We start from the raw sequence: 21,070 nt of genomic DNA on the forward strand, positions 1-21,070 counted from the left end.
AAAGAAAGAAAGAAAGAAAGAGAAAGAAAGAAAGAAAGAAAGAAAGAAAGAAAGAAAGAAAGAAAGAAAGAAAGAAAGAAAGAAAGAAAGAAAGAAAGAAAGAAAAAGAAAGAAAGAAAGAAAAAAAAAGAAGAAAAGAAAAAGAGAGAAAAAGAAAAAAGAAAAAGAAAAACCAGGGGTGCCTGGGTGACTCAATCGGTTAAGTGTCTGAGTTCAGATCAGGTCATGATCTTGGGGTCCTGGGATGGAGCCCCCATCAGGCTACATGCTCAGCAGGAAGTCTGCTTGTCTCCCCCTCTCTCTCTGTTCCTCCCCCCATCTCATGCTCTCTTTCTCAAATAAATAAAATCTTTAAAAAAAATTTTTTTAAATAATCTGATTAAAATGAGCAGAAAACGTGAACAAACATCCCTCCAAAGCAGAATACAGATGGCCAACAGACACATAAAAAGATGTTCAATATCACTAATCAGGGAAATGTAAATCAAAACCACAATGAGATATCACCTTACACCTGTAAGAATGGCTAAAATCAAAAAGACAAGAAACAAGTGTTGATGAGGATGTAGAAAAAATGGAACCCTCTTGCATAGCTGGTGAGAATGCAAAGTGGTACAGCCACCGTGGAAAATAGAATGGAAGTTCCTCAAAAAATTAAAAATGGAACTACCCTATGATCCAGTAATCACACTACTGGATATTTACCCGAAAAATACAAAAACAATAATTGGAAAAGATATATGTATCCCTGTTTATTGCAGCATTATTTACAGCAGCCAAATTATGGAAACAGCCCGTTTCCATCCATAGATGAATGGATAAAGATGTGGTATACTACTTTGAATTGAGGAATTGAATACTATTGAATACAAATGAATTCACACAACTGAATACTACTCAGCCATAAAAAAGAATGAAATCTTGCAATGTGCAACAACATGGGTGGATCTAAAGATATAATGCCAAGTGAAATAAGTCAGTCAGACAAAGACTAACAGCATATGATTTCACTCATATGCAGAATTAAGAAACAAAACAAACGAATAAAGAAAAAAAAAGAGAGAAACCAAAAAACAGACTCTTAACTATAGAGAACAAACTGATGGTTATCAGAGGGGAGGTGGGTTACCAGAGGGAAGGTGGATGGGAGAATGGGTAAATAGGTAAATGGGATTAAGAGTACACTTGTCTTACTGATCAATGAGAACAGCAGAACTCCAGTGCTAGGGGAATACTGTACATAGAATTCATGGCTTTTTTCCCATGATTCTTTAGTCTTTCAAAGTTAATTTTTTTTAACTTTCTTTTTTTCTTTGAATTTTTCTTTTTCCCTTTTTCAACCAACATCTTATCAATCCCTTTTTTAAAAAATATTTTTTATTTTTCATTTTTAGAGTCATATTCTATCCCTTCATAGTAGTTAACCTTATTTTTGGTATATACATATATATGTATAAGTTGTTCTCTCTTTAAAATTTTGCGATACAATTTCTTCTAACAGACCAAAATATACCCTAAACCTCTAGTGTATGTCTTTGTTCTAGTCTCCTGCCTGATTACATTCTCTCCCTTTTTTCTTTTTAAATCCTCTTCTTTTTTTTTTCAACCAACTTCCGATCTTATCAATTCCTTCTATAAAATCTTTTATAATTTTCATCTTTACAATCATATTCCATCCCTTCATCATATTAACCCTTATTTTTCTACATATATGAGTATTTCTTTCTTTAAAATTTTGGGAGGCACTTTCTTCTAACAGACCAAAATACACCCAAAAGCTAGTGTGTGGTACTGATCTATGCACCAGCCTGATCATATTTGATCATATTCTGTTTTTTGTTTGTTTGTTTTTATCTTTTTCTTTTTCTTTTCTTTTTTCTCTTTTCTTTCTTTCCCTTTTTTTCCCCCCAGTTTCAGGTGTGTTCTGATTGTTTAGTGTATATTTTCTGGGGACCTTGTTACCCAGTTACCATTTTGTTCTCTCATTCATCTATTCTCCTCTAGACAAAATGACAAGATGGAAAAAATCACCTCAAAAAAAAGAATAAGAGGCAGTACCAACTGCCAGAGACCTAATCAATATGGACATTAGTAAGTGATATAGAAGACCAAATGATGGAAAACAAAGAAGCTGAGAAAAAGAGAGATAAACAACTACTGGGTCGCAAGGGTAGAATTCGAGAGATAAGTGATACCATAAGAGAAAACAATATTAGAATAATTGGGATCCCAGAAGAAGAAGAAAGAGAGAGGGGGGCGAAGGTATATTGGAGTAAATTATAGCAGAGAACTTCCCTAATTTGGGGAAGGAAACAGGCATCAAAATCCAGGAGGCCCAGAGAACCCCTCTCAAAATCAATAAAAATAGGTCAACACCCCGACATCTACTAATAAAACTTATGAGTATCAGAGACAAAGAGAAAATCCTGAAAGCAGCTCAGGATAAGAGATCTGTAACCTACAATGGTAGAAATATTAGATTGGCAACAGACCTATCCACAGAGACCTGGCAGGCCAGAAAGGACCGCCGTGATATATTCAGAGCTCTAAATGAGAAAAATATGCAGCCAAGAATACTATATCCAGCTAGGCTGTCATTGAAAATAGAAGGAGAGATAAAAAGCTTCCAGCACAAACAAAAACTAAAGGAATTTTCAAACACAAAACCAGCCCTACAAGAAATATTGAAAGGGGTCCTCTAAGCAAAGAGAGAGCCTAAAAGTAACATAGACGAGAAAAGAATAGAGATAATATAGAGTAACAGGTACCTTACAGGCAATACAATGGCACTAAATTCATATTTTTCGATAGTTACCCTGAATGTAAATGGGCTAAATGCCCCAATCAAAAGACACAGGCTATCAGATTGGATAAAAAAACAAGACCCATCGATATGCTGTCTGCAAGAAACTCATTTTAGACCCAAAGACACCCCCACATTGAAAGTGAGGGGGTGGAAAACAATTTACCATGCTAATGGACACCAAAAGAAAGCTGGGGTGGCAATCCTTATATCAGACAAATTAGATTTTAAAACCAAAGACTGTAATAAGAGATGAGGAAGGACACTATATCATACTTAAAGGGTCTACCCAACAAGAAGATCTAACAGTTGTGAATATCTATGCCCCTAACATGGGAGCAGCCAATTATATAAGCCAATTAATAACAATGGGAAAGAAACACATTGACAACAATACAATAATAGTGGGGGACTTTAACACCCCCCTAACTGAAATGGACAGATCATCTAAACAAAAGATCAACAAGGATATAAAGTCTTTAAATGAAACAATGGACCAAATGGACTTCACAGATATATTGAGAACATTCCATCCCAAAGCAAGGGAATACATATTCTTCTCTAGTACGCATGGAATATTCTCCAGAATAGATTACATCCTAGGTCACAAATCAGGTCTCAACCGGTACCAAAAGACTGGGATCATTCCCTGCATATTTTCAGACCACAATGGTTTGAAACTAGAACTCAATTACAAGAGGAAAGTCAGAAAGAACTCAAATACATGGAGGCTAAAGAGCATCCTACTAAAGAATGAATGGGTCAACCAGGAAATTAAAGAATTAAAAAATTCATGGAAACAAATAAAAATTAAAACACAACTGTTCAAAATCCTTGGGATGCAGCAAAGGCAGTCCTAAGAGGAAAGTATATATCAATACAAGCCTTTCTCAAGAAACAAGAAAGGTCTCAAATACACAACCTAATGCGACACCTAAAGGAGCTGGAGAAAGAACAGCAAATAAAGGCTAAACCCAGCAGGACAAGAGAAATAATAAAGATCAGAGCAAAAATCAATGAAATAGAAACCAAAAGAACAGTAGAACAGATCAACGAAACTAGGAGGTAGTTCTTTGAAAGAATTAATAAGATTGATAAAACCCTGGCCAGACTTATCAAAAAGAAAAGAGAAAGGACCCAAATCAACAAAATCATGAATGAAAGAGGAGAGATCACAACCAACACCAAAGAAATACAAACAATTATAAGAACATAGTATGAGCAACTCTATTCCAACAAATTGGATAACCTGGAAGAAATGGGTGCATTCCTAGAGATGTATCAACTACCAAAATTGAACCAGGAAGAAATAGAAAACCTGAACAGACCTATAACCACTAAGGAAATTGAAGCAGTCATCAAAAATCTCCCAACAAACAAAAGCCCAGGGCCAGATGGCTTCCCAGGGGAATTATAACAAACATTTCAAGGAGAATTAATACCTATTCTCCTGAAACTGTTCCAAAAAATAGAAATGGAAGGAAAACTTCCAAACTCGTTTTATGAGACCACCATTACCTTGATCCCAAAACCAGACAAAGACCCCATCAAAAAGGAGAATTACAGACCAATATCCTTGATGAACATGGATGCAAGAATTCTCACCAAAATACTAGCCGATAGGATCCAACAGTACATTAAAAGGATTATTCACCACGACCAAGTGGGATTTAGCCCTGGGCTGCAAGGTTGGTTCAACATCCACAAATCAATCAACGTGATACAATACATTAACAAAAGAAAGAACAAGAATCATATGATCCTCTCAATAGATGCAGAAAAAGCATTTGACAAAGTACAGCATCCTTTCTTGATCAAAACTCTTCAGAGTATAGGGATAGAGTATAGGGATAGAGTATAAGTATACTCAGAGTATACTTCAGAGTATAGGGATAGTAGTACATACCTAAATATCATAAAAGCCATCTATGAAAAACCTACAGCGAATATCATTCTCAATGGGGAAAGGCTGAGAGCTTTCCCCTACGGTCAGGAACACGGCAGGGATGTCCACTATCACCACTACTAGTCAACATAGTATTAGAAGTCCTAGCCACAGCAATCAGACAACAAAAAGAAATGAAAGGCATCCAAATCAGCAAACAGGGAGTCAAACTTTCACTGTTTGCAGATGATATGATACTGTATGTGGAAAACCCAAAAGACTCCACCCCAAAACTGCTAGAACTCATACAGGAATTCAGTCAAGTGGCAGGATATAAAATCAATGCACAGAAATCAGTGGCATGCCTATACACCAACAACAAGACAGAAGAGAGACAAATCAAGGAGTCGATCCCATTTACAATTGCACCCAAAACCATAAGATACCTAGGAATAAATTTAACCAAAGGGGCAAAGGATCTGTACTCAGAAAACTATAAAATACTCATGAAAGAAATTGAGGAAGACACAAAGAAATGGAAAAAAGTTCCATGCTCATGGATTGGAAGAACAAATATTGTGAAGATGTCAATGCTACCTAGAGCAATCTACACATTCAATGCAATCCCTATCAAAATACCATCCACTTTTTTCAAAGAAATGGAACAAATAATCCTAAAATTTGTGTGGAACCAGAAAAGACCCCAAATGGCCAGAGGAATGTTGAAAAAGAAAAGCAAAGCTGGAAGCATCACAATTCCAGACTTCAAGCTCTATTACAAAGCTGTCATCATCAAGACAGTATGGGACTGGCACAAAAACAGACACATAGATCAATGGAACAGAATCGAGAGCCCAGAAATGGATCCTCATCTCTACGGTCAACTCATCTTCGACAAAGCAGGAAAGAATGTCCAATGGAAAAAAGACAGTCTCTTCAACAAATGGTGTTGGGAAAATTGGACAGCCACATGCAGAAGAATGAAACGGGACCATTCGCTTACACCACACACAAAAATAGACTCCAAATGGTTGAAAGACCTAAACGTGAGACAGGAGTCCATCAAAATTCTAAAGGAGAACACAGGTAGCAACCTCTTCGACCTCAGCCGCAGCAACTTCTTCCTAGAAACATCGCCAAAGGCAAGGGAAGCAAGGGCAAAAATCAACTATTGGGACTTCATCAAGATAAAAAGCTTTTGCCCAGCAAAAGAAACAGTCCACAAAACCAAAAGACAACTGACAGAATGGGAGAAGATATTTGCAAATGACATATCGGATAAAGGGCTAGTATCCAAAATCTATAAAGAACATATTAAACTCAACACCCAAAGAACAAATGATCCAATCAAGAAATGGGCAGAAGACATGAACAGACATTTTCCAAAGAAAACATCCAAATAGCCAACAGACATATGAAAAAGTGCTCAACATCACTCGCTATCAGGGAAATCCAAATCAAAACTTCAATGAGATACCACCTCACACCAGTCAGAATGGCCTAAATTAACAAGTCAGGAAATGACAGATGCTGGAGAGGATGTGGAGAAAGGGGAACACTCCTACACTGTTGGTGGGAATGCAAGCTGGTGCAGCCATTCTGGAAAACAGTATGGAGGTTCCTCATAAAGTTGAAAATAGAGCTATCATAAGATCCAGCAATTGCACTACTGGGTATTTACCACAAAGATACAAATGTAGGGATCCAAAGGGGTATGTGCACCCCGATGTTTATAGCAGCAATGTCCACAATGCCAAACTATGGAAAGAGCCAAGATGTCCATTTACAGATGAATGGATAAAGAAGAAGTGGTATATATATACAATGGAATATTATGCAGCCATCAAAAGGAATGAAATCTTGCTGTTTGCAACAACGTGGATGGAACTGCAGGGTATTATGCTGAGCGAAATAAGTCAATCAGAGAAAGACATGTATCATATGACCTCACTGATATGAGGAATTCTTAATCTCATGAAAGAAACTGAGGGTTGCTGGAGTGGAGGGTGGTGGGAGGGATGGGGTGGCTGGGTGACAGACACTGGGGAGGGTATGTGCTATGGTGAGCTCTGTGAATTGTGTAAGACTGATGAATCACAGACCTGTACCTCTGAAACAAATAATATATTATATGTTTAAAAAAAAGAAGATAGCAGGAGGGGAAGAATGAAGGGGGAGAAATCAGAGGGGGAGACGATCCATGAGAGACTATGGACTCTGAGAAACAAACTGAGGGTTCTAGAGGGGAGGGGGTGGGGGGATGGGTTAGCCTGGTGAAGGGTATTAAAGAGGGCACATACTGCGTGGAGCACTGGGTGTTATACACAAACAATGAATCATGGAACACTATATCAAAAACTAATGATGTATGGTGATTAACATAACATAATAAAAATAAGAGTACACTTGTCATGAGGAGCACTAACTAATGTAAAAAATTGGTAAATCACCAGATTGTGCACCTGAAACTAATATGACACTGTATATTAACTATACTAGAATTGAAAGAGAAGATTGATTTAAAAAGAAAATATAATTGTTTTGTTTTGTTTTGTCTTTTTACCTCACAGTTACAAATGGCAATAAAATAACATTAAGTTGAAGCCAAACTGGCAGGTTTTCTGACCAGGTCATAACTTTGCCTGATAGTCACTGATTCCACTAGAAAGAGTTTGTCTGCAAACAAAAGCCAACTTTTATCTGTTTGTTTATTATTTGTTGTTTTGAGTATACTAGACACAAATGTTACATTAGCTTCAGGTGTACAACATAGTGATTTAACTTTTAAAATGATGAGGTAGCAAGTTTGGTTCTAAGGATGTTGAATGGGTGGTTCAATAAGTGATCTAGCTTCCTCTGTTTATGAATGGAGGTCAAGATAAGAATCTACGGACACTCTGGCTTTCTCAATCCTTTAAATCCAGACACTGCTGAAATGCACATTACAGAGATAGAGCGCATTAGAAACATAAACATGGATTTCCTCTAGCAACTGATTGGTGTCTGGAGGAACAAAAAGACCAACATTTTGGTTAATTAACCTTCACACTTCTCTAGAACTAGAAGTCTTGTGAGCAAAGACTTTAAGCTACCCACCAGCTTGGAGAAGTAGACTATCAGCACATCCTAGCCATCCAGATTAGGATTCTAAGATTCTCTATTTATGAAACTGAGCTGGGACCATCTGAGCACATACATTAGTGGACTAAGACACAGGAGCTGTATTTGGGTAAAAGAGAAGGCAGAAAATTTGGTGCAAATTTTTCCTTTCAGGAGAAAGGAAAGATATAGACAAGAAAGGGGTGAATGAGCACAGTGGAGGATATGCTATGGCCTATACCTTTCCTCCTAGATTTACAAACAGGTCCTGTGCCTCAGTGGGGAGGGTAGTAAGATCTGAAGTTGAAGACACTGTGCCCATGAAAGACTCTGTGGAACTCTGAAAACAAGGAGTGCTGCTCTGAGGCCTGAGAGCCCAAGTTCTTTGCAGACCTGTGGAGAGGGGCACTCTCCAATTTTATCACTGAAGAAGAGCAGCACCCTGCAGGTTATGGAGCAGAGCTACGCAGCAGTGGTGCCCGCCTGTGGACCAGGCTGACAGGTGAGCAGTGTTTTCATGGACAGCTGACAGCCAAAGCAAAGACAAACTTCCCTCAGGTGACCAGTTAACAGGCCTCCGTTAGGAAACCTGAGAAATCCATGTGAAAAGCTCATAGGAACTTCTAAAAACACATGGTGAGAGAAACATGGCCAAGAATTAAGTTGTCTATGTCAGCAGGTGGGTGCTAAGATCAGGTAAAATACAGTATTCAATGTTGGTGTCTGTGCTCACAGCTTGGTGAGGGCATTCTCTGTAATGCCACCTGCACTTGTGGCCAAAGAAGATAACAATAAAAGAATAGCCTCTCAGAGGCAGAGCCAGAGGCCTGGAAAATCATCCCCTAGAAAGAGAAGCGAGGCATACCCTTCAAGGTAAGGGGCCACATGGATGTCAGGATTATACAGCCAGCAGCCGCTGTGAGTCTGTTTCCCCTTTCTGGTGGTAGGAAGCAATGTGGTTATCTCCCTTCTGTCTCACCACGATCTGTTGCGTGTGTGCGCGGATGGGGAGATAATTTGCTGTGGAGGGGGTAGACAGATTTGTCTCTAGATCAAGAGAAACTAGTTCCAGAAATGATGTAGACTCTGATGGGATTTGAGTTTGATGTCATCACTGGGCAGTAACTTCTTGAGGTGGCTACTTTTATTATCTTCATTTTAAAAATGAAGAACTGCTACACCCAGATCCATTCATACTGAAATGTTCTCTGTGCAGGTGAGGTGTTTCTCCTTCTAGTCAAGGTTAATTTCTGCACTTGTGCTCTAGCTCCCATGGCCAGCACCCTTTCCTCTCTATCTCCAAGACATTCCTGCACCAATTGATTCCTCCTTTCTCAACATCGTCAAACTCTCGGAACCCTCTCTACTGGCTCATTAGCTTTGTCTCCTTTTGTGTCTATTGTTTTGTTTGATCCCTAAAAACGTAGTGCTCCCCAAATTTCTCTTTTCACCTGGTTTCTCACCTTGCTCTTTTCAGTCTGTCCAAGGCTTTATATTTACTCTCAATGCTTTAATAACCATTAGTTGGTTATTAAGGTTATTAAGGTGAGCAGTGTTTGCTCTTAGTTGGTCACTCCCTCATCTAAATCTTAATACTATATTTTGCTAACTAAGGCACTCAGTAACATAATACTTTAATTTTGCATTTATGTTTTTATGTTTTCTAGTTTGAAAACAAAGCCCATGTTAACTCTGGATTTCCGTCTGACTTATAATAGTAATATGTTGCATAAAATGCTTTTCTGGCTGTCCTTGAGCAGTGTGGAAGCTTGTCATTGACTTTCGCTCACTAGACCTTTCTAAACTATTAAAGTACAAATGATTTCTCCAAAAAAAAAAAAAGAAAAGAAAAGAAAAGAACAAAGTGTGGCACAGAGAGGCTTAGTAACTTGATGAGCATCACAGAGTTAATGCTGGAGGCAGCCCTTTATTTGGGCAGTTTGGCTCCAGAGTCATTTTAAATGTACTTACATAAAACTAGAAATTATATCATGTGATACTATAAATATTCTACATGTTACCTAGCCTACGTTTACCAATAAATAAATAATAACTCCATTTGATGTGTAAAAGTACACTGTCACATTCTTTCAGAGGACCAAAAGATTTTTTAAAAGCTTTAGAGAGCCTGGAAGAGCACTGAGGAAATGTTCACACAAAGCATTTCCCCTATCATGATTAAGAATAAAACCAAAGGAAGAAAGCCAGATGCTCAGGTTGGAGCAGGACAGAAAGCTACAGTCAGTAGTCCTCATTATGACCATGTGATTTGTATCTCAGCACATCTCTGCAAGGAACGGTGAACAGAGCTCTGTCCTCCAGCATATCTCTGCCTTTTATAAGTAAACCAAAAAGAGTTTTCCAAAGGGCAGCCCTGTAGCAACCTGAGCAGAAGGTGCTGCTTGGCCGCACAACAGGGGCACACAAAACATTTGCAAACCTGCAGGATGCTTCCTCTGAGACACCTGGCAGCACTGCTTTTGACAACAACTCAAAGTCCCTTAAGAGATAACAGGGGGCTGTCTCTCAAAAAGCCAGATTACCTTTGATGACACCAGACCAGCCTCAAGACCTTTTCCTGCTTGAATAACCTTGGGATTTCCAGATTTCCATTATGCAAGATGACAAGCTCTGATTCAGCCACAGTGCAACCTTTCATTAGACATCTTCTGCTTCCTCCAGATGCCGGCCTTTGTGACTCTCCAAACAGAAATGGAAAACAACACTTTCCTTTTTGTCTTTGTCCCACCTCTGGGACTGCAGGAGAGGAAAGACTTGGCCAGAAACCTCTCTCTAAAGAACACCAAGTGGAAAGAGACCCCTCATCAGGAGGACACAGCGCCTGTCTTTCCTATGGAGACAGGTAGACACTTGAGGCAGGCTTCGGGAGAGCAGCAGGTCACTGGAAGCAGCCCTCCACAGCTCTTTTCACAGGCAACCATGTTCAGGTGGTTTGCAGCAAGCTCCCAGCTCAAGGCTCTAATTAATTAAAAGGCTTTTCTTGCCAGGAATATTGGCCATTTGACATCTCAGTTGGAGATTAGAGCTCATGAAGGTTCAGCTTTGGAAGAACAGCTCTGCTGTTACCACGTTTGATCTCCCCAGTGGGAAAACCCAAGTGCCCAGAGTTGCAATAATCATGTTAAGTGCCAGTTTCCTTTGCCAAAAAACAGTACACTCTTTTCTTTATCCTTCCCTTGGGGAAAACTCCCACTGAGTCATTTACTGGGTTCTCTGCTTATCTTGCAATTCCACACCAGAAGCATCATTTTTTTTTCAACATATGTAGGCAGTTCCACAAGCCTGCGCGGCCTGTGGTTTTAAAGATCATTAAATTTAGGCTCAACCCCAGAAGCAGGACAGAGCACATGATCTCCTGCAACAATATTTAAAATGCAAGCAACATTGGAGCGTTATCCCACTAATTTCCATGGGGCAGGCAAGTCTTTGAAAAGACCATCCTTCAACCTCTGACTCAAAACATAAATAGTCCTGGCCAGCAAGCAGACAGAACCCAGAGGTGCATTTCAGTGTTGTCCTGATGAGAGAAGAATGAGAGGGGGACACTGACCAGATTAGTGGCTCTCCCAGGGAAGGTTACTCACAGCCTTTTCTCTGCTACCAAAGCATACAGAACTTGCCCTATTGTGATTTATCCAAGTATAGTATTGCCCACCCCCTAAACTATGAGTTCATTCATGACAAGGATTCTTCTGTCCTTTATCCTCCAAATAATCATGGGAGGTTTTCAATATGTATTAAATAGTAAATTAATTGGGTCTAGGGGAAATGGACACAACTTATAACTTATACCTTGTTACCTGATATATTAGGTCAAGGAAAGAAAAAAGGAAGGAAGGAAGGAAGGAAGGAAGGAAGGAAGGAAGGAAGGAAGGAGGGAGTAGAGAAAGTTAAATAGAGAAATGAAGAAAATGAAAAAGAAGAATAAAAAAAGAAAAAGAAATTTATGAAAGTTATTGAGATGCACAGGCTAGAAATTATGGCTGCAAAAATGCCTGGTGTTAGGTTGTATCTATTTAAAAAAAAAGGCAAATATAGGCTAATGGGCAAAAGAAACCCATATATTAACATTTAGGAAAGGCAATGGATATACATTTATTTGAGGGTCGAGATATTTTATATTTTATTCTGTACCTCCAAGCAAGTAATAAGGTATTTTTACCTGCCTGTGTATATTTTAGGTACTGGCATAAGAAGACATACAAAGAGTAGGTTCTCCACCTTCCTTTCTTTTTCATTTTGAGCTTTCTGCTGGAAGTTTTTGGTGGAATGATCCTACGCCAAGTTTATGAATAAACAAACATTATTAAATGTCTACTATGGGCTTTAAATTGTGTCAGGTGCTGGAGGTACAGAAAAGTAAACTCACTGTACTATTAGGAAGGTTTTATGTTTCATTTATTAAGAAATGTTTTGCTCTTACAGAGCTGAAACCCATAACAATATTGAACTTGAGTGCATTCTCATTATTAGGAATTAGAATTACTAAGAATTAGAGACCCATACAAGGGTATTTCTCCAGTGCAACTACAGCTTACATTTTTGCAAATGTGCATTTTAGCCCAAGTCCATTGATGTACTTTCCTTGGTGTTGTTGCTCTTTTAGAGCAAAAAAATAAAGTGAGACTCAAGCTACCAAGGTTCAAATTATTCTCTGCACAGGGATGGAATAATGAACATCTCTTACTGAGACACTGCTCTAAGAATTTTACATGGATCCATCTATTCATCCTTAACAGCAGTTCTATAGGTTGATACCATGACTTGTCTCATTTTATACATGAGACAAGTGAGGCACAGAGAGACTGAGTAATTTGGACAAAGTTGTAGAGCTGATGAGTAGTGGAGCGTGGACTCCAGTCACAGAAATTGGTCCCTAGAGCCTGTGCTCTTAACACCTGCCCCATACTGCATCTCAGGAGAGTAGGATTGGAAAAATGTAACAATAAAAACCAAAACCAGACAATAAGAGATGAAAGAAGAGTGTATGGAATCCAGAAACATCTATCTTATTCCAAATATTACAAATCAGTGCTAAGAGCTCTTTCTTGGCTGGGAGAGTAAGGCAGGGGGAGGCAGGGAGGCAAGGAAAGAGGAAGGGCTGAAGTGCTTCCCCTGTGTTCAAAGAGATGCAATTGTCCCTCCCATAAATTAGTGGCCTGTGTTGGCACATATGAAAAAAAGGATAGAAATTTGCAAATATATATATATCACCCTTTATCCAGCAGAGAGCACTACATCAAGTCAGCAAAAACAGCACTCTGCCAAAATTGAACCTTCCTAGCTTCCAAAAAAATCTGTTTAAAAAGTGAACAGTGTTTAAAATTACTTGAAATAATACCCTTCACTGTGACTGCTCCAGAACATGGGTTTCTGTCTTTCAGGGGGTGGGGAGGGGAGGACAGAGGAATTTCTTCAATGCTGACAGGGTTGGTCTGGTCTTTATGTCCTTTCTCAGAGCATGGGAAGAAGCCACCATGACCTACCAGCCCAGAAATTCTGCCAAGAAGCTGAGAGTCATGGGACTCTGCCCAGCCAGCTTTGTGTAGGTCAGTGAACACTGTCTAGACATTAAGTCTTGATCTTTGAAAGAGGAAGCCAGATACAATATAGCTTCAAAAGGCTGAGGAACCAAGTGTGAGTAAGTATCTTAACTGCTGATATTACTATCTTGGGCTGTGTTTTACCCAGAGACCTATTCATCAACCCTGATGAAAAACTTAAATTTTCCAATAGCCCATTACATTCTAGATTCTTAATCATCTCTTCCTAAAGGAAGAATGAAGGTAGTGAAGCATCACCTATGTCTATTAAAAATAAAAATACCACACAGTAGGCTCAGAGATGATGTGGGCACATGCTCTGCACACTCATACATCATTGGTAATAATGGAGGGCACCCAAGTCAAAGCCAAGGGTGGGTAGAATAGGTAGCACAGTCAACACAACCACAAATAATCCTATAAATTACTGCCACCAACAGATAGATTTCCTTTAGGTTTCCATATATTCTAAAACCAATACTTTTTTTTAAAGATATTTATTTATTTATATTTGAGAGAGAGAGAGAGAGAGCAAGCATGAGTGGGGGGCAGAGGGAGAGGGAGAAGCCCTCAGCAGGGAGCCCGACATGGGGCTCGATCCCAGGACCCTGGGATCATGACCTGAGCCAAAGGCAGATGCTTAACCGACTGAGCCACCCAGATGCCTCTAAAACCAATATTTTCTATATGATAAGGATATACTTCCTAAAGATACTATTTTTAAAAGTTGTCATTGAGGGCTGCCTGGGTGGCTCAGTCAGTTGAGCATCTGACTCTTGGTTTTAGCTCAGGTCAAGATCTCATGGGTCCTAAGACCAAGCCTCGTATGGGGCTCTGCGCTCAGTGTGGAGTCTGATTGGGATTCCTCTTCCTCTCCTCCCCCTGTGTGTCTCTCTCTCAAATAAATAAATAAATTTTTTAAAAAGAAAGAATTGTCATTGACATGAGTTAAGATATCAGAAGTCCAGGGAGAGAGAACAGAGGGACATACAGAGAGAGAAATGGAGCACCTCCCAGCCAAAATGTTACAATAAACCATCAAAATGGTTGAATTTTTAAAATAAACTCTCCAACCTGAGGAACCTATTTTTATGATAATAGGGATTTGGGCTGAGATTCTAGGTTACCATATACAGATGAAAGTTACAACAGGATAAGGCAGGTCATTTTGACACCAAACCAGAAAATGCCTATTTTTCATTTCCAAGTAATTTGTGAAACAGAAATCTCTGACCTTTAACCCATCCCTGGGATTCATTTTATCCCTTACCCTCGTCCCATCCATCACCCTCACCTGTCCATCACCCCTATCCTATCTCTGACCTGTACCCCAGGGGTGGGAGTCAGGGTCAGAGCCAAGAGCCTCCAAGAAGGGGTAAGGATATATGTTTTGCCCATTACTTCAAGTTAAAGTACTGGAAGTCCAGTAGTGCTCTGATAGAATGTCCCTACACAAAAAAAGCTGAGTCGACACATGTGGATCTGAATATCTTGCACTGAGAGATTTAAAAGTATCAAGACACAAAGATATAAATATCAATGAGCATAAAACAGGCAGCAGAAGACATGGAACATGCTTGAGGATCTTTCTCTGCTGCTCATCCCTCAGTACACATCTCCCTATGAGTCAACTTTAGTTAAATAATGTAGGGATTATTTCCTTCCTCTATAGAGGAAATGTAGGGATTATTTCTTTCCTCTATAGAGGAAAGAAATGAGAAGACATGAATTAGGCCTATCTTCTAAGAGTCTACTTGGAGTTTAATATGTGCCCTAGAGTAAGTCACTTCATATCTTGGCATATCCATTTTTCCTCTATAACACATTAACAGTAATAACTGCCTTGCAATAGGAGGCACCCAATAAATAATCATGAATAAATGAATGAATTCACATGTACCTCCTAGATGCTTTTAGGTTCTGCAAATTAAAAAGTGAACTGTTCTTTGGCTGAAAATAAGAACAGGGGTTCTTACAACTCTGTAATGTAGTGTTTAGGAAGTAGAATATTTGTTATCTTTCACTAAACTAAACACTTCAATCCATGCCCCCCTCTCACCCAGCTATCCATTAACACCTTATTTTATTGCAGAAATTGCCTTCAAAAATAAACCCTGAATATAAGTATCCTTTTCTCAACTCCCAGGAAAAAACAAACAAACCTGCTTTTTTGAACAAAATGGCCCCAGAATGATATTACATTAATGGACAATCATGTATTCAGCAAATCTATTCATTCAGTAAACTTTTATGAGCTCTTACCCCCAGGGGGGTATTATTATTCCTAACAGAATCCGTTATTTTTCTTCCCCTCCAAGATATAATAGTTTAAGGGGAAGCTGAACCAATAAATAAGTATTTAGAATCCAATGGCAGAAAGAAGTAGCAAAACACTAAAGCAATGGTACATTAGACTGCCTGGATTCATATCCTGGCTCCAACACCTGCTACTGATGTACCCTCGAGCAAGTTCTTTAATGTCACTAGGCCTCAAATTCTTTATCTGTAAATGGTAGTAATAATTTTACTTACCTCAGAGGGCTGTTATAAAAATTGAATAAGCGGATCCATGTAAAGTACTTTTCACAGGGCTGAGAATATAGTAAACACTTGACAAGTTTTGTGGTTGTTGTTAGGTGTTATACCTTGGTGTAAGTACAAAACATTATGAACTCCAGGTGTAAAACCACTCATCTTTCCTGAAGAAACCAAGAAAGTCTTTGAAAAGGAAATGACAATGTGAGGAGTCTCTCCATAGAAGACTAAGCTTTCAAGCAGACAAGAAAGGGAAGATAGCATTCAAGAAGAGGAAACAGTTTGTACAGGGGCACAAAGTTATCAAAAAGTTTTGCATTCAGGAGCAGTCTGCTTAAGACCTCTAGACTCCAGCACCTAGTAAAATACCAGGAGATAAGGCTGAAGATAATGGGAATGACTTGTTGAGTTATGCAGAGGAGTATGGGGTCTATTCTGAATAAAACTTGAATCCCTTAGATGCTTTTAAATAAGATTTGACATGAACAGTTGTGTTTGTTGTTTGTTTTCTGTAAAGTAACTCTGGTAGTGTTTTGGAAAATGAAATGAAGAAGAAAAGACTTGGTATAAGAAAAGAGCAAGGAGGGAGTTGTTACAACCTTCCAAAGGAGGAATAAGGGAAGGAAAAAGATGATGGAGAGATTCTAGGGACATCTCAAAATGGAATTTACAGAATTTGATAGCTAGTTGGATGTGGGAAGTAAAGAAACAAGAGAAATCAAGGATGACACTGACATTTCTAGCTTGGAATGGTAAAGCCATTGACTGGAGTGGTGAGTATAAGAGAAGAAGGCTCAGGATGGGAGAGAATATGTGTAAAAGAGAATGCATATCTTTATTTACATTAAGACATGGTCTGTGGGACAACAAAGTGGAAAAGACCTCTAGTTAATCAGCAACTGATTACTAAGATCTAGGGTTCAGAAGAGATTTCATTACTTGAGACACAGATTTGAGAGTAATATTCTTAAAATAGACCCCATCTGAATAGGCAAGACTGCCCAGAGATTGTTGATTATGTACATGGTACTATCTATGCAAAATATTGTAGGGGAATGTCTGTAGGTTAAATAAATATTGCTGAAATAGTATAGCTATATAGACTCAAAGCTGGTTGAATAATAATCCTACCTCCCCATCAAAAAATTAAACAAAAAAGTGGATGAGTTGACCAGAGTTGTCTAATGACAAGGACCTATTCTGGCTCCCTGCTTTCATATAATAGGTGTTCTATTCTTTCTTCCTTCCCTGACATTATACAGCAAGATGTGTCCCTCCATCTATCTAAGGTTAATGCTGTGCTTTGGCATCTCCTTGCCTTTCTATTGTCTTCTTTCTAGCATTTAAACACACTTGCTCAAATCTACCCCAACCTAAGAGACCCTCCCTCAACCCAATAGCCCCCCACCAACTACTTATCTCTTTCCTTCCTTTTGCAACACATTCTTTTAAAGACTAGCCTACCATTTCTACTTCCTTCCTCACTCAATCTTAAACCCACTGTAACCTGGCTTCTGCACCCATCACTTGGATCTCACTAAAACCAACAATGACCTACAATATTGATAAACCCAGTGGTGCTTTTCAGTCCTAATTTTACTTAACCTCCCAGCAAAAGTTTTGATACAAGTGACTACCTCATTTTTAATGACTTACTTTTTTATTGCTTTGATTTCTGTGACACTACATCCTTCTGATTTCTTCCAACATCTATGGCTCTATCTTCTCACTTTCCTTCACAGGAAATAGTCTTCTCCCAGGCCTTATATACCAATACTCCCAGATTCTTATAAATACTCTTCATTTCCACTCCACACATTCCCTGGGCAATCTTGTCCATTAACACTCTGTCAACCATTCTCTATATGTGTATTTCTCCCATATTCATATTTCTATCCTAGAACGCTATCCTGAGTTATAAATCAACATGCCCAGATCCCTGCTAGTCATCTTTGCTGGGAGATCTTACAAACACCACAAACCTGACATGTACCAATCTGAACTCATCAACTTCCTCCCTGACCCTATTACCTAAGAAAATGGCATGCTATTCTGCCAGTTGCCCATGCCAGAAATCAAGGAATCATACTTAGCTATTTCCTCTACCATATATCTAAACTATTATCATATCTTGTTGATCTTATCACTCAAATATCTCTTGATCTTCAATGCTATTATTCCAATCCTGGCCACTACCATCTCTTGTCTAGATTATAGCCTTAGACCTAGACTTCATGTCTGATATCTTGCTTCTTCTGTTCTTCAGCAACCAAATGATTTTAAAATAAAAATCATATCAGGTCACATACACCTACCCTCCCAAGTAAAAATTTCTTGTTACCCTTAAAATAAATCCAAATTCTGGTTTTACAAGCCCCTCCATGATCAGGCTTTTTTTTTCTTTTTTGTCTCACTGTTTATCATTCTCTATTTCAAGTTGCAATTTTCAGACATTCTGAACATTTTATAGTTCTCTACCTCTCCAGATTTTCATACTTGGTGTTTCCCTGCCTCCATCTTGTCTTCATGTGGCCAAACCCCATTCATTCTTTGGATATCTGTGTGAAAGCCACTTCTTCAGGAAAGTTTTCTCTGACCCCAGATTAGGTTAGGTTCCCTTCGTGTAAGATCTTGTAACCTCCCAACTTAAAAAAAGAATCATATCATCCATCACAATTTTACTTGTCCAGTGACTACCCATACGTTTTATGAGGGAAAAGGTCATATGTGACTTGTTCACCATAATATTTCAGTTCATGTCACATAGCAGGTGCTCAGTGATCACTTGTTAACTGTGCTGGATGAATCAAATTGAGTCATAGATACTGACTATGCTACTCTACTTCGTGCATGACAAGAACTGAGAGAGGTAGTAAATAAGTTGGATAACAGAACTGGGTTTATAAATTATCTCAATTGATCAAAATTGTAAAAATGAATAAAATAAATATAATGGCCTATATTCATACTCAAAGACTCATTTACATAAATATAAAAGAAAATCATGTTTTAATAGCAGGTCATGTGAAAATGTCTTAAGAGCATGTGCAAGGACTTCAAATTTCACATGGCCCACAGAGGAACATGGCTGATAAAGAGAAACTGATGCCACCTTACACTGTATTAGTAGAATATTAGTGTTACACTGAAGAAAGCCTACAGCTTGTCCTTTCATCATAACCCATTCTTATGTTGTACCTGGCATACACCAAGTATGCAAAGAAAGCTCCTGAATGAAGAGTAAAAAGTCTCAAAGTGCTTTTGCCAAAATGACCACACCTGAAGAACAACACATAATGTTTGACATTGGTAACAAAGAATATGCAAAAAAAAAAAGTATAACCTAGTCTAGAAGGAATAATAATACCTAACATAGCACTGATTATGTATTGAGCACTGTTCTAAGCACTTTATATATATTAACTCATCTATCCTATGAAGTAGGTACAATTATTATCCCCATTCTACAGTGATAAAAGTGAGGCACAGATATCTTATGTGACCAGAGTCATATAAGAAGTAAGTGGGAGAGCCAAGTATTGAAACCAAATAGCCAGCAACCAGCAGCCCATACTTCTGGAAATCAATTATAATAATATTCTACTAGAAATAAAGAAGGAAAATCATTAGCCCAGGGGTGAGCTGGGGAGAAGATTCAGAAGAAAGCATGTTAACTGGCTTCATACTTTAAACATCAGGCAGAAATCAAAAGGAAACAGATCCTGGCTCAATAAAATGAAGAACTTTCTAATGCTTTGATTTGTCTCACTAGTGAACAGTCAGGGTCATTGGGTTCCCTGTTAATAGAGTATCCAAGTAGAGGCTAGAAGTCCATCTATACATGGTATCAAGAGCAGTTCCACTCTGGGAGAAAGGTGAGAATAGAGAACCCCTGAAGTCCCTTTTCTAGGATCTGTAATGTTAAGAATACAACATGGACCTCAATCTCAGACAGCCCAGACCAGAACTCAATCAAGATGGGGATTTAATAGGAAATAAAAAACTACCAAGATAATGAAATGGATGGCATTCAGAATAGTGGGATCTCACATCACCTTTAAAGATGAAGATCCCAGCTACCTTGCTACCTTTCTCCATATCAAGCAAAATCAGAAATTGAAACAGCACAGCAAAACAATGCCATGCTATAAAACCCTAAGAAATGCCGTTACTAATATATGAGGCACGGGTCAACTCTTTATGCACCTGGTTTTCCATATCAATAGATAGTGTCAAAGAATTTATTTGCATTGTTCAGACTGTGAAATCACTTCTTTCCCCTCAAGAAGGAGAAGATCTAGTTAAACCTGAGATTAAAGAGGCAGATAAAAGAGTCTCCTGGACTGCAAAGGCCAGGAATTAGACATGCTGCTACCACTATAGCAGTCAGTCTCCAGACAAGATCCATTACAGGGACATCTTCCATCAGATGCTAGCGAGGCTAATCCTTTTGCAAAGCATGACAGCTTCTCAAACTTGACTGTGGTGAATCCAAACCAGATTTTTATGCTATATGATCAGCTTTCAAAATACAAAATCATTTTTACATTGTGTTGAGTTTAGGTTTATTACATTTAAATTTGGAAACGAGGATATAGATGCCTGCAATGCAGCTTGTCCCAGACTCCCTTGATGCTCATCTTGCAGAATAAAATGTCAGATAATAGTGAGATAGAAATAAATATATGCAACCAGAGCTGCTTGATAACAAAATGCTGTCAAATGATAACAGAGTTTTCCACACCCTTAAAGAGAACCATTCAAATTTCCATCTCCGAAGAAAGAGAGCTACGACATGTCACTGGAACATTCTCATTGATCCGTAGCTTTTCAACTGCATGTCATCAACTCTGAAGCCATTTAGTACTCTGACAACAAGTTGGAAATTTTGGAGGCTGACTTACCTTTTTGCAGTCAGGTAAGGACTTTTCGCTGGCCAATGTGCTGAAAATGGTGGTCTACGAAACAGAAAGTGGGTGACACATTAGAATCATCAAAGTGTTAATGATATTGACTCTGCCTTGTTAATTTCTAATCCATGGTGGGCACCACTTCTTATGACCCCATTGATTTCCCTGGATTTTAAAAAATGCCTGCCCTTCAGTACTCCCACTACCAACCACCCTACCCAAGTTGGAATATTCATTATGGGCCAACAACGACAGTGACATAAGGACTCTTATT

The 21,070-nt window shown here is 38.7% G+C and overlaps 1 protein-coding gene across 1 annotated transcript in view; it reads right to left on the minus strand.

The window, feature by feature from the left end:
* The window catches only part of RASGEF1B (RasGEF domain family member 1B), a 442,258-nt gene that overhangs the window by 340,248 nt on the left and 80,940 nt on the right, over positions 1-21,070 (minus strand). The window contains exon 2 of the mRNA XM_073891832.1: positions 20,791-20,844. The gene's annotated coding sequence lies outside the window, so the exon portion shown is untranslated. The remainder of the gene's footprint in view (positions 1-20,790; positions 20,845-21,070) is intronic.

This window comes from Callorhinus ursinus, unplaced genomic scaffold (genome assembly GCF_003265705.2).
Source record: "Callorhinus ursinus isolate GAN/ISIS: 27379988/994484 unplaced genomic scaffold, GSC_fseal_2.0 scaffold4, whole genome shotgun sequence".
In the NCBI taxonomy this organism is placed as follows: domain Eukaryota; kingdom Metazoa; phylum Chordata; class Mammalia; order Carnivora; family Otariidae; genus Callorhinus; species Callorhinus ursinus.